General features: G+C 42.9%; 1 non-coding gene across 1 annotated transcript; it reads right to left on the bottom strand.

The window, feature by feature from the left end:
- Positions 1 to 2281: 2281 nt before the first annotated feature.
- Positions 2282 to 2353, bottom strand: TRNAQ-CUG. Its single transcript has one exon. It is a non-coding gene; the product is annotated as a tRNA-Gln (tRNA).
- Positions 2354 to 6109: the final 3756 nt, after the last annotated feature.

Raw genomic sequence — 6109 nt, 5'->3', positions numbered from 1 at the left:
AGGGCATTCGAAAGAGGATGGAGCTAGGCTATTCTCAGTGGTGGCAGATGACAGAATAAGGAGCAACAGTTTCAAGTTACAGCAAGGGAGGTTTAAGTTATATATTAGAAACCCTATACCCTCACTAGGAGGGTAGTAAAACGTTGGAACAGGTTACCCAGAGGGCTGGTGGAAGCTCCATCCTTGGGGGTTTTCAAAACCCAGCAAGACAAAGCTTTGGCTGGGGTGATCTAGGTGGGGATGGTCCTGCTTTGAGCAGGGGGTTGGACTAGATGGCCTCCTGAGGTCCTTTCCAACCCTAACTTTCTATGATTCTATGTGAGCCCAGTAGCTTGCTGCTGCACTGTATACTGAAGGCAAAAGACGGTGGATGGATGTGGAGTTGGCTGTCAGAGTTAGATATCTCAAAGTTTAGCAGAGCTTGTAGGTGCAGGCAGCAGGGCTTTGCAGTAGAGATGCTCTCATGGTTGGGGCAGGAATATGTCTGAAAACATGGATACATTGCTGGTTAACCATATCCTTGGCCTCTGCAAGGATGCTGCATGATCAGTTGTTGCACAAAGGAGTTGTGAGGGTACTGAACAAGCACCGAATCTTCCGAGGATTTAGCTGACAAGGTTTAATATGTGTACGTGACAGTTTTTCATAGGGTTAGAACTTGGCTGTATTTGGGTGGATTTTCACATACAGCTAATGATAGGCATCAGGGTGATTCCTGTGCCAGCTTTCATGTTTCTGTTGCATGACACTAAGGCTTGTCAACAAAACAGCTATAAGAATATTTTTTCAACACGTGGAGAACAATGTATTTCCCCCCTAACCTCATAATTGGCGGGACAGGTTTTCCTGAAACTTTAAAAATAAAAGTAATCTTAAGGCAGACCTCTGGCATAGACATTCTCTGCCTGACCAGGTAAAGCTTAGCAAAGCAACTGAAAACAAGGTCTTATAATGGAAAGCCCTGGGCAGCCTTAACAGTTTTGCTAGTAGGACCACTTTCAGTGTACATATTTCTTGTATGACATGATACATAATAATGAATTAGATGCAAAGGTGTGCCAAGAAATTTGCAGCCTTCTGGGTACAATATTTTTTTACAATTTTCTCATGGATTATCTGCCAACAGACCTAATGTTTACTATAGACAAGTCTGCGAATAACAATAGCTGGCATGAGGGAAGTGGAGAAGAAAGAAGTTTTTCTTAAGAGTGTGGGCACAAAAATGTGTTGTAATCCAATGGCGAGGAGACAGATGGAGAGGCAGACCTAATGACAGATGGTAGGATGAGCCATCTAGTGGCATGTTAGAAGCATTGAGACCTTCCAGTCGGTAACACGGTTGAAAGACAGTGGTGAGAGGAGAGAGAAACTACAAAAGCAAATTCCAGGTACTCGCTTTGTTGGTACAGAAGCAGGCCCCAGGTTCACTGCTAATCCTGTCCTGGGAGGTCAGTTCACTGGAGTATCATCTGGAAAATTACAAAGGACACATTTGAATTTTTCACTGAATTTTCTACCTCTAGAGAGCGGTATTTCCCTAATAATACATACGCAAACCTCAGTAATGAAGTAATCAGAATTCCCCCTTTCTGCTTGATCTCATTTAAGGAACCATTAACATTCATTACATTTATCTGAAATTTGGTTCCTTTTATAATGTGCTTGCTTATCAGTGAAATTTATGTCTAAAGTTCCTACATGCATTACTCTAACAGTATCTATTATCTACTCACAGCAATATGCTTTCTAGCAGATTAAGTAGATGTTCACATTTAAGTATGGATATAGTTTGACTGATGTTCATGAAATGACTTGAATGGTTAAAGTACAGAGCTGTGCCCTTCCGGGACAAAAAATGGTTCACTTTATGACAGAAAGAACTAAATGAAGTGGTTGATGACTGTAGATGAAAATTGGGAGCAACATTATTGTCCAGAAAAGTGCAAGGAAAAGCTGATAGTGGTTGGAACCAAAGTAAAACTGTTCAGAAAGAAAATCATGTGTAAGCTATTTCTAAGTATCTGTCCCCTTGGTGTGCCTTTGGGTCCTTTACTCCAGTGTGGCTATATTATTATTATCAGTCATGTTTATTCATAGATTTCATAGATTTAATAGACATTAGGGCTGGAAGGGACTTCATGGTATCATCTGGTCCAGCTTTTTGCCCAAGAGGCAGAGAATCAGCTGGGGTCAGATGACCTCATTAAGATAAACATCCAACGGTTTCTGAAAGGTACCTAGAGTTGGTGCAGATGGTAAAGAAGTTTTTCCTTAAAAGTTCAGGTTCCACTGAGATTTGAACTCAGATCACTGGATTCAGAGTCCAGAGTGCTAACCATTACACCATGGAACCATCCTTGCTGAGGCTCAAATGGTCTTCCAGTAATATGTGACTGTAAGCAGTTTGTCACTGGAAGTTAAGGTGGCACCTAACAGTAAAAGGTACCTACCATTGTGCCAGTCACCACATGAACACAAGTGTAGTAGCTAGAAGCACAAGCTCTGCAAACAGAGGAAGAATCCTGCCAATTAGACATACAATCAAAAGGGAGAATGAAACAGATGGTATTGTGTGAAAAAGCCTGGGAAAGACAGACAAATGAGACCAAAAGAAGTATCAAGAGGAAAAGATAAGATTGTTGTCTATTTGTTTTTATCCAACATAAAACAAGTTATATCATAGCATTGTAGTGCATCATAATGTTGCAACCTTTGTCTCTTAAGAGCCTGACATTTGCTGTGAGTTCAGGGGTTTTCATTTTTTTCCTAGGACAAGAAGAGTTAAATTTTCTTTAGAGTTATATTGCTGTCAATTCCAAAGTAACTTTTAAAACTCTACAATAATATCTTAAAAGGTCTAAGAATCCAACAAGACACCTGAAACTTTGTTTGTGAACTGTATGTACATTTGTAGTTGCAGAAAGCTACAAAAAGATCTTCATTTTCCACCTATTGATGAATTCCTGCAAATCAGATTAATACAATAGGCATATGTGGCTTTTCATCACATTAGCTTGATTTTTACAGTAGGAAATACCTAAAAAGCACTGCAAGGTAGAATAGCTTATTCTTAAACAGAAGGCAAAGTAGATTTGCATCTTTATAGACAACCTATGTCAGCTCTGATATACCAGGAATTAGTTTGTAAGGTGCTATGTACAGACAGTCAAAAAGCCCAAGGCCGAATTGATTCTATCTTTGAAGGTTAGTCTAAACTGCGTAGATTGAACCAATAAGCAAGTGAACAGACATTCACTTTTGATTCCAGAAATGCAGCCACATGCCTCCAGTGGCTTGGGCCACAAGCTAAGGGGTGCTAGAACACACCGCCCTGCTCAGCTGAAGCAGACAGCTTGGGGCAAGTCTAGACTGCCCAAGGGAGGGTTTGCCAGGGAGGTACAAAGCATCCAGGGATGCTGGGAGATCATGGGTAAACTTGTATCTAGAGGGAACTGAGGAAGAAGTTCAGTAAACCAATTTTTCCTAAACAGGTTAAGTCTGATTTTTACATCCATCCAGGTTTATCTTAAATTGGTTTCAGCCATTTTGAAAGCAGTTTATATGCATCGAACTTCTGGGCTGCATGATGAGATGTGTGACGGGCTAGCTGGCAGTGACTTAGCCCAGGGGTTTTGAAAGGGCAAAAGATGATTGGAGGACTTGGGATTCCCTTTCCTCACCAATCAGACCCCAGAGACTCACCCTTCATGTCCCCTGATTGGCCCCTTGGGTCACCTGGAGGAGGATAAAAGGGGCAGTGCAGCTGGCTCATGAGAGACCAGTGAGGGACTACAAGGAAGGAGCTTCAAAGAGCTGGGCCAGTGGGGTGGGAGTAGTTGCCCCAGAAGAGCCTGAAGGAGCAGGACCTGCAGGCAGCAGTTGGGACCCTCAGCAGCGTGGCATGCAGCCGGCAGGAGAGGCTCCCCACTGGGCTCCAGGACCCCCTGGGAGAGGCTGCAGCCAGCAGGAGAGGCTCCCCAGCTCCAGCAAGGATCTGAGCAGTGACCTGAGGGGTTCCCAGCTCTGCTTCCAGCTCCTGCAATCAGAGGCCGGGCAGCTCAATGGGGGGCCGGGCTCTGGGAAGGCTGAGATCCCTAACAGACTAGAGCAGTGCTACTAGGGGTGGCTGTGTGGCAGCATGTTTGTCTGCTACAGGGGAGATCTCAGTTTAAGTCCCAGCTGGGGAGATTTAGGGTGAGTGAGCCAGCAAGAAGTGAATCTTCTTGTAGTGGAAAGGGGCCATTATGTTTCTCCTCCTCCAGGTACCTCAGCCCTATATTTCCCTTGTCATTTGACATTTTGTATTTTGTGCCTTTTTTATATTTCACCAACCAGTGTTGTTTGCTCTGCTGTTTGTGTTTTATATTTTGTTAACCCTGTCTTTTGTCAATAATTTTAAGTGTTTAACCTTTGTTGAATCCTGCCCTCTTGGGGCATTGTAGTGTCCACTATACCCTCTGATTTAAGCCTTTTATGTTCCCAGTATTAAAAGGTATATGGTTAAATTCCCATTAGTGGTCTGGCTCTGCTCTGTAGGGGGAGGAGAGTCCCTACACCTCCCACAGCGCTTGTGCACCTGCTTTGATCCCTTCAACTGGAGATGGGGTACCTCTTGGAGTATCACCCAGGTTACAGATGTGTGGTATGTGGCTCTGCAGACCTGTCTGTGGTGCTGCACATTGAACATGCAGGCATTCCCTGCACTGCTACTTTGAACCTTAAGGGGGAGGGATTTTGGCCCCAAGAGATCCTGTGGTCAAAAAAACCCACACGAGAAAAAAGTGGGGTGGCACACACGCTGCCCAAAACTGGAGCCTGGCCAGCCAGAGCCACACTTCGTCTGCCAGCTGGGCTACCTGCTGCCAGTGCACCATGGTAGCAGCTCCTGGAGGCCCCCAGTGCCCCAGGTAAGGCCCCTGGGGCCAGCACTGTGCTGGCCCCAGCCTCCTCTACCCCACCTGGGGTAACTTGCAGTATGCCAGAGCACATGGGGCATGGGCATTCCCTGGGGACAAGTAGCAGCAGCACAAAGTGTGCCACTGCTACTTATCCTGAGGAAAATGCATGTTCCCACTTGTTTGGATGCAGCCCTGTTGTGTTACAGATTTGAACTAGTTTCCAATCACTTATAACAGTTTATGTGTAATTTCTGTCCCTAGCCCAAAGGTACAAATCTACCTTGCATTCTGCCTGACTTCAGACTAACTGAAGGCTAACTACCTGTCTTTACTCTTAAATAAATTAACTAAATCAGAGAGATATAGCATAAGCTTTCATGAGCTTGAGCTCAGTTTATCAGATGCTGATCAGTTTAAACTTATACTTATGCTAATCATCAGCTTATGCGGGATAGCTTTGATTTAGCTAGTTCATAAAGTGAAAATCAGCTTTCTGCCTGATTTCAGACTGACACAGCTAACTACCCCTCTTTACTCTTAAATAGACAATAGTCTCACTTAAGTGTCTGGAGCTTTGGGTGGCTCTAGCAGGCAGAATCTGTCCCTTTGCTTGAGCTCATCCTTTTGCCTTTAATTATTCTTATATCTAGATAGGATTGTGTGGAATACAGAAACACACAAAAAACATTTGCTTTCCTATTGCAGACTGCTTGAGACTTTTGAAATGGAACAATCTTCATACTGTTTCCTTAAAATACCTTTTCTCTGTGTTGGCAAATGCTTGTCACAATAGACAGGAGTATACATATAATTATTTGAAGATGTGGTTAGTAAGCACAAAATATTGATTAGGTGAAGAAAAGGTGTAGTAACTGCTGATTTATTGTACCTAATCTATAAGGCTCCTGTCATGTTTGTATCTAACAACAGATGTTGATACAGACTGAATATTTTTGATCATCAGGGATCCTGGTTTTTTCTAATGTAAAAAAATCCCCAATTTTCAGTTAAAAAAAGTAATCCCAAATCCACATTTTCCATGATTAAAATGAAACATCACTATACATGCACACACACATGCACGCGCACGCACACACAGACAAAACTTTATAAAAGTGGCATTTCATTTAATACATGAAAAAATGTGGATTTGGGGTTACTTTTTTTAACTGAAAATTGGTTGCTTTTTTTTTTTAAATCGGAGAAAACCA

This window comes from Crocodylus porosus, unplaced genomic scaffold (genome assembly GCF_001723895.1).
Source record: "Crocodylus porosus isolate Cpor-Errol unplaced genomic scaffold, CroPor_comp1, whole genome shotgun sequence".
Lineage (NCBI taxonomy): Eukaryota > Metazoa > Chordata > Crocodylia > Crocodylidae > Crocodylus > Crocodylus porosus.
The sequence above is the reverse complement of the archived record's forward strand: the minus strand, read 5'-3'. Positions and strand labels throughout refer to the sequence as shown.